This window comes from Lycium barbarum, chromosome 7, assembly GCF_019175385.1.
Source record: "Lycium barbarum isolate Lr01 chromosome 7, ASM1917538v2, whole genome shotgun sequence".
NCBI classification, from domain to species: Eukaryota; Viridiplantae; Streptophyta; class Magnoliopsida; order Solanales; family Solanaceae; genus Lycium; species Lycium barbarum.
In genome coordinates, this window is record NC_083343.1 from 5,467,242 (window position 1) to 5,476,366 (window position 9,125).

General features: G+C 31.5%; 1 non-coding gene and 3 pseudogenes across 1 annotated transcript; all 4 read right to left on the minus strand.

Moving 5' to 3' along the window:
* Window positions 1–5,663: 5,663 nt before the first annotated feature.
* Window positions 5,664–5,769, minus strand: LOC132604712 (U6 spliceosomal RNA). Its single transcript, XR_009568817.1, has one exon. It is a non-coding gene; the product is annotated as a U6 spliceosomal RNA (small nuclear RNA).
* Window positions 5,770–5,948: 179 nt separating this feature from the next.
* LOC132604716 (U6 spliceosomal RNA) lies at window positions 5,949–6,057 on the minus strand (annotated as a pseudogene).
* Window positions 6,058–6,216: 159 nt separating this feature from the next.
* On the minus strand, window positions 6,217–6,325 carry LOC132604714 (U6 spliceosomal RNA; annotated as a pseudogene).
* A 184-nt stretch (window positions 6,326–6,509) lies between these two features.
* LOC132604705 (U6 spliceosomal RNA) lies at window positions 6,510–6,591 on the minus strand (annotated as a pseudogene).
* Window positions 6,592–9,125: the final 2,534 nt, after the last annotated feature.

Genomic DNA, 9,125 nt, shown 5'->3' on the forward strand with positions numbered 1-9,125 from the left:
TACCTAAAATATACTAAAAATATACTTATAATATACATCTACTTAAATTAAAAAATAGAAATTTCTGTACTTGAAAATTAACTAAAATATACTAAGAATATACTTATAATATAAATATACTTAAGTTATAAAATAGGAATTTATAAACTAAGAAAAAACTTAAGTTACAAATAACTTAAGTTATAGTATCTTAGTATATTTAGGTATATGTAGTATAACTTAAGCATATAACTTAATATATATATATATATATATATATATATATATATATATGCTGTTAGTTAGTAAATATATAAACTTTACTTATAAACTTATATAACATATATAAATATACCTACAATATACTAAAAAATACTATAATATACATATACTATACAAAAAACAAAAAAAAAAGATTTTTTAATTGTTTGAACCGGCTGGTTCCAGTTTCCAAGTTTGGAACCGGTTAATCGGCAACCGGCAGGTTTTATATCCGGTTGCCGGTTCGGGCCGGTCCCAACCGTTTAACGGGCTTACTCCCACCTGAAGTTCATTTCAGAGGTTAAGTAACATTTGAAAATTGTTGAGGTAAAGGATTTAGGGAGTAAAGTTTTTACTTTGTATTAAAAAAAAAATGTTAGATTCACGGTTCCGTTCCTACCTGGGCTTGCATGCACTTACAAATGCATATGAGTGCGTTTGACATGATCAAAATTCACTTCAGTTCAAGTATCTTTTGAAGGGTTTATTAGTTTAGCCTATTTAAATCTGTCCAATTCAACCCATCTATTTAATACCTCTAATAATAAATAGCTCTTCATCCTTATCCAAAAATCTTCAACTTTACCCAAAAAATTTGAGTCAAAAAATTTCTGGCACTAATCAAGATTAGTTAAATCCAGAAAATGAATACCGCACAAAGGATGATTTTCTTTAAGCAAGTCATTTTTAAAGAAATTATCTGTCGCGTTTAGTTTCCTATAATTTGCTTCAACATTATTATGTAATATCAATACTCAAGAGTTTCATTAAATAATATCTAATTTGTTACTCTCTCCGTCCCAATTCATACGAATGTTGATCAGTTTAGAGAGTCAAACAACCTTTTCTTTAACTATGATTTTCTTCAACTTTTTTCACATATTGTGAATTACTACCAAATACGTGAGATTTATTAATATAAAAATTGTCGAAGAATCTATAAAATTGAGTCAGAACAAATTGTTGACGGGAAATTCTTTTGAACTACCCGTTATAACAGGAAAGCTATTCCTCTATCGGTAGAGTACATTGGATGTACAGAAATGACTATAACATAATTTCTCTTATTCGTATTAACAACTACTCTAGGGAATGTTTTTATGTGGTGCTAACAATTTAATAACTATCTTTGTAACTCCAGAATGTTTCAGTTTATGCTCTACCTATTATCTGAATATACCAAGAAAGATGTACGGTTTAACGAGGCTACTGTGAAATATTTACTCATGAGTGAGGCAAGCTTTTCTATTCTTTTTTCGTGATTTCTCTTGGCTATATGATTCATCTGGGGGAGAGATTGAGCTTCAAGAAGTAGTAAACGGTCTTATCAATACACAAGTATATAATTCCTCAGGAATTTCAATTGCGCTCATATTTATTACCATAGAAATTGGGTTCAAGCCTTCTCTTGCCCTTCCCATCAATGGACTCCTGACGTATACGAAGGAGTGCAATTTGTTCGAGAAATTCCTACCTTTTTATCTATCTCTGAGATATTTGAACTTTTCAAAACTCTATGGACATGTAGAAGAGAAATGCTATCCCCACTCGGATCAAGACATAACTTTTTACTTGTTCAAATAACAATTAAGTTGAAGCAGGGTAAAAAACGATGAATCTCTTTATAATAAATAGATCCTTTTTGCAAGTTCGTTATTACGGATAGTTCCTAAAAGATCGGACTAATGACGTATACAATAATGTAAAATCGACTCATAACAATTCTTCTATTTTTTATAGAAAAAATTCGGATTCGGGTCGTCATTAATCATTTGATAGAGTATTCAATACGTATGTATACACGTTTATCCTTCACTTCGTTTTTTTTTTTTTTGAAGTTTCCCCAACCCAGTCAACTTTTGTATAAATTGTGATGGAGGAAGTAATATTATTATTAATCTAATACTATAAATATTTTACAAAATATATTTTTCACCCGCATCAAATATTAAAAACAGTTTAAAAAAATGTTTTTCCATGAAAAACATTTGTTAGTAAGAATAACTTTCAGAGTAGCAATCAGAGAAAAGGCCATAAATAGTCCCTTATCTATGGGAGTAGGTCTAAAATGATCCCTTAACTATATACTTACCGGTTTTAGTCCTTTAACTATTCAAAAAACTTATCGAATTTGGTCTCCGTCTATTTTTTATACAAACAGCGTACAAACCCATAAACCTCCATGAAATTAATGTTAAACCATTCCTCAAACCTGTCTCTCTCTCTCTCCCCCCGCTTCCTTTTCCTCAAGTTCCTCTTGTTAAAAATAAAATAAAATAAAAAAATACAGCATTCTGGCACTGGTGTGACTCTCGAGTCTCTGAAATTCAAAAAAATAAACTCAGGCACTCAATTTCTGTAACCATTCTTTTCAAACATTACTAAAAAACTGGCAAAAACTGACAGAAAAACCAACGGATTCCGTCGGTTTTTTCAATAATTTTTTTAAATCTTCTTTTTTAAGAAAACCGATGGACTGAGTCGGTTATTTTTTGCGCAAAAATCCGCGAAAAAATATAATTATTTTCTAAAATAAACTGATGGAGCCCGTCGATTTTTTATTTTAATTTTTAATTTTTTTATAAAAAAAATCGAAGGAGTCCGTCGGTTTTTAGAGCGAAAAAACAGTATAAATTAAATCAATGTAAGTATGTGAACAAAGAATATCAGTGGTCTAGTGGTAAAGCCCTTTAATGTCAAGGAACATACTCGAGTTCGATTCCAAGTTCGTACATTTCATTCTTTAATTGTCAAAAAAAAAAAACCGATGGGAGTCTGTCGATTTTTCATTTTTTTTTTACAAAACTGACGGACTCCGTCAGTTATGAAAAGCGAGAGAGAACTTGAGGAAAAAAGTTGACGTTGAAGAATGAACTTGAGGAAAAAGAAGCGGGGAGAGAGAGAGAGAAGGAGAGACAGGTTTGAGGAATGATTTAACATTAATCTCATGGAGGTTTATGAGTTTGTACGTCATTTGTATAAAAAATAGACGGAGACTAAATTTAATAAATTTTTAAATAGTTAAAGGATTAATATCGATAAGTGTATACTTAAGGAATTATTTTATATCTAGTTTCATAAATAAGTGACTATTTATGGCCTTTTCTCGTAGCAATCATATCAGTTCGCCACACTTACAGTGAAAGAAAGCAAACTTTTGAGCAAAACGTAGCTGTGAAATTCATAAAACAAGAAGTTTGTCAGTAAATAGAGGCTCAGATGTGCAAAGTGATCGGACGAAGGAGAGGCGACCACGCCATGGCTGCAAAGGTGATTTGCCAAGCCAAGATACGGGTCGGATAGTGTGTGTTCGGATCAAATTCAAGTCATTGTCTGACTCAGAAACAGTGAACAGCACGTGGGACATGGAAACATGTTCCCCATTTATGCTCTTGTGATGCTTTTGAGGTAAATGGTAATTTACGAGGTGACATTTCACTTGGATATATTCGTTCTATCTCAATTTATATGATATTTTTTATTTCTTAAAAGTTAAAAAATTATATAAATTTTGATCAATATTTTAAATTATATTTTTCACCAAAATTTATAAGAGAAAAATTATAATTTATAATACTTTTCATGTAGTTTTTAAATATATAAATTTTAATATTAAAATATTAAATTAATCTAATCTAATTTAACTTTAAAATTTCGTCAAATTTACTCTCAAAAAGCGAAAATAGTTCATAAATTAAGACGGAGTCAGTATATTTTTCTGATTGGCAAGTCCTTTTCTTTTCTAAATAGCACAACAAAAGTGATCTTTGAGGGTTCAGATGGTACAAGTCTCGGTTGGAGGGTTTAAGTGGAATACACGAATAAGTTGAAGAGTCTGTCGATAACTTCAGTCTAATTTGATTGACCAAGTACTTTTGAAAAGTAATAATCTGTGTTTAATTAATTAATTTAAAAAACATATTTCCCAATATTAGAGCATCAATTTGAATCCAGTATAAGTTCCAAAAGTACTTCCCAAAAAAAGTTTTTTGAGCTTCTGGAAAATATTTTTTACTACTAGTCAAAACACTTTATTTTTCCCTAAGAATTTGGTTTAACACTTTAATTTTTGCTTTAACTTCCCAAAAGCTTGGCTAAAATAAACTATTAATATAATTTGCACTCAAATAATTTAAAGATTACAACTTTATTATTTATTTATTTATTATAACTACTTTCTTGAAAATAACGCGTCTAATTTTGTGAAATAATAGTAGACAACTTGATCTTCATATTCAGGGGAACATCACCCACATCACCACATGTGATTTGGGAAACATAAGAAAGTACCATAAGGGCAAAAACAACAACTAATGAAACCCGTCCCTTTTCTCTCTTTGTTTTAACAGACTTTGGGCTAGAGATGTAAATCATCCTTCGATCGTGTGGACATCAAAATATTCTTTATTTTTATAAGCGAAAGTTCGAAGTTTAAAATAAAAATAAAATATAAGTGTTATCCATTCCATGAACGTGAATTCATTGACCACCCCAATCTAGGTTAGGAGATTGTTAGATCGCAACACATATTTGTAGTAAAAATTGTGATACAAATATTAATAATATAGCAATAAATAACATCTGACTTGGAAAAGAATATTGTTCGTATCGATTTGCTTATGAGCTGCATCAATGACCACGATTGTTGTAGCCTATCAACTAGTGATGTTGGCTATTATCTATTGATGACAAACTTCTTTTTTAATGACAATTTCTGAGTATTCGATTATCAACTAGCGAGTTGCCTCTTTTACTTTAATTTTTAACACCAAATAACGCACACAACAACAACAAGTATTGCTCCAAATTTTAACACTATCTATCAAGTGTTAAATTTATATGTTCACAGGACTCATTACCCAATGTTGGAGAGCATTTGACATGCATATTCACATTTAAAAAGAAGAAGTCTATGGGTTATCCTTTGGCTAACTTAGCCTCCTCTCACCTCTATCCCTCGGGAATAAATAGGGCAGGCTACTATGGAGACATAATTTTCCAGGTGTTAATAGAGATATTGAATCGAGATATTGAATCGAAAGCGGACATGCTTCTCACTGGCTAAATCGGGTTATTTGTACCTTTGGTAACTCTTCTGCCTATAAGGAAGCTTGAAAGAGGAAATTTTCTAAATTATCCTCGCATCAGTAAAAGCTAGAAAGCAAATCTTGGTATTGACCTATTGAAAACCTCAAAAATTGCTTAGACAAATCACATATATATTATAATATATAACTGAATCTTATTACATATATATTATAATATATAACTGAATCTTATTTGTGCAGTGCCGAAACACATGTTCTCTTCCGAACAATTCCATTTTGAGCTAAATCTTCCAAGCCCAAAATTGCTAGCTTAGGTTAAAATTTTGACAGAACATGATGAGTAAAAAAAGGCAAAAACAAATAAAATGATTGGAAAAAAAATTTAGACATTTCTCGATTTGTGCGTGTTATTCTTGCGCACAAGCCATGCTAATCTTCTCTGAGCTAGATCTTCAAGCCCAACATTGCTAGCTTAGGTTAAAATTGTGACAGAACATGATGAGTAAAAAAAGCAAAAACAACAAAAATGATTGGAAAAAAAATTTGAAACATTTTTCGATTTGTGCGTATCATCCTTGCGCAGGAGCCATGCTCTTAGGTTAAAATTTTGACAGAACATGATGAGTAAAAAAAAAAAGCAAAAACAAAGAAAATGGTTGGAAATTTTTTTTAAATCATTTCTCGATTTGTGCGTGTCATCCTTGACGAGGGGCCATGCTAATCTTCTTTGAGCTAGATCTTCAAGCCCAACATTGCTAGCTTAGGTTAAAATTGTGACAGAACATGATGAGTACAAAAAGCAAAAACAACGAAAATGATTGGAAAAAAAATTTGAAACATTTTTCCATTTGTGCGTGTCATCCTTGCTAAAATTTTGACAGAACATGATGAGTAAAAAAAAAAAAGCAAAAACAAAGAAAATGGTTGGAAAATTTTTTTAGATCATTTCTCGATTTGTGCGTGTCATCCTTGATGAGGGGCCATGCTAATCTTCTTTGAGCTAGATCTTCAAGCCCAACATTGCTAGCTTAGGTTAAAATTTTGACAGAACATGATGAGTAAAAAAAGCAAAAACAACGAAAATGATTGGAATTTTTTTTTGAAACATTTCTCGATTTGTGCGTGTCATCCTTGTGCAGAGGCCATGCTCTTAGGTTAAAATTTTGACAGAACATGATGAGTAAAAAAAAAAAAACCAAAAACAAAGAAAATGATTGGAAAAAAAATTTAGATCATTTCTCAATTTGTGCCATGCTAATCTTCTCTGTATCATTCCAATTTTATCGGATGTCCCCGAAGGGACAAGTGTAGGTATGAATGTCTGCCATATAAACTCAGCTAAGAAGCTTTCTGCATTCGATGTGGGAGAAATAGCTTGCTAGTTGGGTTTTTTCTTTGGCATGGGCCTGAACGAAGCCCAGTTTTGCCTGGACTTAATCATAATGGGCCGTCCTCTTTCTTATCTCACTTCACTGGTGCTAATGCTGGGTTATAATTTTATTCTCCATCCAGAGTAATAAAAAAATGCTAAAAGATTGAGTGTATTTGGGAAGGGAATTTTTGGTCTTCCCCTCGAAGATTCAGAGAGAGGAAAAAAAAAAAAAAAAAGATATAACATGTTTGAATGTATAATTTGGTTATATAATTAATCTTTTTACTAAAATACAATGTACATATAAGACATATTAATATTGGTGTTATAAAGTATTTAAAATACATACTTATTCATCGATGCAATGCATTTGAAATATTAGGTTTTCTAATTTATTGCAATTGCCTTCTTTTCAGATTTCTCAAATTGAACTAAAAATATCAAGCATAAGTATCTTTACTTTTCATTTGTCTTTCTTTTTCTTTGATTTCCATACCAAAAAAATGAATATTAGCACGCAAAATGTTAAAGCAAAATTTTTGCATACAAATCAGGAAAAAGTTTGAATTAAAACTAAAAATACTTTCATTTTACCCAAGATAAAATTAAATCGCTTTTTCTCATTTTACTCTTGTATTAAATACATCAATGAACTGATTTTATAAGTAAACATACCAACATCTAAAAAATTTCATCATTAATGGAGTAAATATATATTAAAAGAAAACATAATAAAATATATTAAGAGATAAAATAGTCAAAATACTATTCTTATAAATATTTTCTCAAGAAAAATGTAAATAAAAAATGCGATAAATATTTTAAAGCCAGAAGAATATTGTGTAACCTATGAAAACAAAAGGATAAGCATACCAAAAAGAGTGAAGCCACCGAAGCTTAAGCTGAAACTTTGGAGCAAAAAGTAATTACTCCCTCCGTCCCAATTTATATGGGATCGACACGAAATTTTAACAAATAAACTAAAAAGTAAAGCGTTCATAAATTGGGACAGAGAGAATAATAAATTTACAAAAACAAAAAGTATTAGTTGATGTGTATTTCAGTAAGTAGAGGCTCAGATGTGCAAAGAGATCGATGCAAAAGAGAGGCGACCACGCCATGGCTGCAAAGGTGATTTGCCAAGCCAAGATACGGGTCGGATAGTCTCTATGCCCGACCCGGTTAGCCCATAATTAATCATCACTGCCTCTATTATTATTATTATTATGGATCAAAAAGGAGAAATCAAGAAACAGAGATAAAAACAGAGGTAAGGATATAGATGTTGAAGTTGAAGAAAGAATGCATGATGTTTTCCAAGTTCCAAGATTAAGTAATTTCCAAGAAAATTAACATGAATCCAAGGGTTGTTGATTTATGATTCTTTTTTTGAAAAATCATAGGGTAAACAGAGAGGGGCAACCACCCTTGTAAAGAAAATCCCTAAACTCTCTGTTTTTGCCTCATTTTATTTCTTTATGGGCTAACCTTTCTTTGCTGGGGAAATTCTTTGGCTTTCACCAAATGTTTTTCCACCTTTCACTTTAGATTTATTCTTAATATATATGCGCAAGCACTGTTGCATGGAAGAGTCTATAGAGGCTACGTGGCAATTTTTGGGAAAACGAATTCTTGGTTGTGTGTGTATTTGGATCAAATTTCTAGCAGTAATTGTCTGAAGACTCACAAACAGTGAACAGCATGTGGGACAATGGGAACGTGTACTCCATTAATATTCTTGTGAGTCTTTTGAGGTAATGTTATTGTCTTCGTCCCGATTTGTTTTTTAATTAATTTAACTTGATACAAAATTAACAAAATAAAAAGAGAATTTTAAAATGTGTAATATAAAATAAGTCTTAAATATTTATGTAATTATAAATTATTTTATAAAGTTAAATTATTTTTAAATATAAAAATGTGTTAAATTTTTTTGGAACAAACTAATAAAAAAAGCAAGATAATTTTTATGGAACAGAGGGAGTCTAATTTTCAATATAGCATTTCATTAGATGTTGAAGAATGAAAAAAAGTCCCTCATCGGTGGTTAATGAGATGAGTGGTCTCCTTATATGGACTTGGGCAATCCTCCCCTCATAAGCTAGCTTTTGAGGTTGAGTTAAGCCCATGATCCATTTCTTTACATGGTATCAGGCTACACGTTTTTTTTCTTCTCTTTATCGTAAATTTCCATGGCCGGTGACGCCGTACCTCCCCACCACCACCCAAAATTGAGTCTAATTCTCCCTATTTTCTCGGTCCTCAAGACCGACCCGAGGACTATATCACGCCTACTCATTTCAAGGACGCATCAAATAACGCTGCCGTCGGTCATCAGTTTACTTCCGATCAATGGAAGGATATTACGGGATTTTTTGGTAATGCTACAATTCCCGAAAATCGCTTCAGCAACACCATACCCCAGTCATGAATGTGGAAGGTGGCTTGGGGCGTGGTTTTCGGGA